Source organism: Lutra lutra, chromosome 2 (assembly GCF_902655055.1).
Source record: "Lutra lutra chromosome 2, mLutLut1.2, whole genome shotgun sequence".
NCBI lineage: Eukaryota > Metazoa > Chordata > Mammalia > Carnivora > Mustelidae > Lutra > Lutra lutra.
In genome coordinates this window covers 76393190-76395062 of record NC_062279.1, presented here as the reverse complement: position 1 = coordinate 76395062, position 1873 = coordinate 76393190, and the positions used below count along the sequence as shown (strand labels likewise).

Sequence of the window (1873 nt, the reverse complement as noted above, 5' to 3'; positions counted from 1 at the left end):
TCAGTATAATTTAGTAGTCAAGCAATGAGAAGCTAAAATTCCTTAAATGCTTGCCTAGATGTCTACTTCTCTTTGCCAAGGAAATTTGTGTGAAAAGGCATGCTTTCAAACTTTAAGCAGTTTATAATTTCACTTCCTACTTACATGGAGCCTTGAGTATAGAGAGGTGAGTGACTGGGACACTTTCCTCTTCCAGGTCTTTTCTAGGCATGCAGAAAGTCCTGTATGAGAGTAACTTCCTTGATCCCAGGAATATGTTGAAGCTTTTCAAAGTTCCTAATGGTCATTTAGTTCTCTAGGACTTGCCTTTAAAGTTGTAACCAAGTTCTTGTTTTCTTAACCAAAATAAAGCTGCCTTAGGCCACTTTTATGTTGGCAATAGACTGCTATTACTTTCAGACTGCTGTGCTCTAGGGACAGAACTTTTTGCACTTTGCTGAGCTAAGTCAAATCTAATAGCTACAATCCCTCAGGAATGGATATTTTTCAAGAAGCTGCTTGTACAGACAAAATATTGACTGTGCCCTGGGGATGGGCTTTTTAACATAACTCTAAAAGAGATCAGTCCTTATCTTTGGATGCAAGACTGCTGGCTTCATAAGCTCCCACACCACTGAACTAAGGATGGGTGAATGATGGGAATAACTAAAAGTCAAAACACTATAAGTCCTGCTGTCTTCCAAAAGTTCAGTAGTTTCTCATGGATAAATGATTTGTAGTTTGTTCTATAGCTTGGATAATTGTCAGACTTATGAAACGGTTGATTTTAGTTGTTTTGTCATTTTTCCATTTTTTTAACTGTTTCCATGAAAAGCAGGTTCACTAAGGCCCTCAGAGTACCAGTCTAGAGTACCAGTCTCTTCTCTTTCTTATGCACCCATCTCACCTCCAGTTGTCTGTAAAATTTAGTATTATAAGAATAAAAGTAAAATAAATCTTACTTATAACTGTATCATCAGCAACCAGAAATCTTTTCACATAGAAAGTACTCAAGGAAAGGGATTAAATTGGTAGAGTAGGTAAAAGTATAGATTAGTGGTGGGGGCAGGGGGGAAGATATGTGTTTATATGTATGAGCACTCCATTCATTAATAATTGCTATAATAACACACAGAAAATTAAGCACTGACTAGTTATAGAAAACGGAAAGCTAATGGAGAAAAATACATTTGCTTTTACTTTTTGTGCTTTTTTAATACTTGAAATTTTAGAGCAGCATGGATTAAACCTATATTTAATATAGATAGATTGATAGATAGAATTAAATTATCCTCACAAAGATTTTTCTCTGTACAGATTATTCTTTGTCAGTGGTCCTTCAAAAATATGGCTTTTACAATTCAATAAAAAGCAAAGTATGAAAAAATGAAATGAGACTACCACACCAAGTATAGCAAGAATAATTTAAATTATCTAAGATTAAATAGTTCTTTCAATTTTTTTTTTTTAATATGGAATGCTTCACGAATTTGCATGTCATCCTTGTGCAGGGGTCATGCTAATCTTCTCTGTATCTTTCCAATTTTAGTATATGTGCAGCCGAAATGAACACTCTGTCAATGCTTTTTACGGTAACATTTGCTTTTGTGGAAGTTATTTCTCATGTAGAGACAAAATGATGGAATCAGAAAGTTAATCCTTTAAAGGAAAATCAGGAGTATTTAGTCCAAACACTTCATTTTACAATTTCACAACATGGAAGTCCCCACATTTAAAATATTTTCTTTTTTTTTTTTTTAAAGATTTTATTTATTTATTTGACAGACAGAGATCACAAGCAGGCAGAGAGGCAGGCAGAGAGAGAGGAGGAAGCAGGTTCCCTGCCGAGCAGAGAGCCCGATGCGGGGCTCGATCCCAGGACCCTGAGATCATG

At 35.4% G+C, this 1873-nt stretch overlaps 1 non-coding gene across 1 annotated transcript; it reads right to left on the bottom strand.

The window, feature by feature from the left end:
• Nucleotides 1–1445: 1445 nt before the first annotated feature.
• Nucleotides 1446–1550, bottom strand: LOC125094509 (U6 spliceosomal RNA). The gene has a single exon (XR_007125536.1). It is a non-coding gene; the product is annotated as a U6 spliceosomal RNA (small nuclear RNA).
• Between the last annotated feature and the right edge of the window lie 323 nt (nucleotides 1551–1873).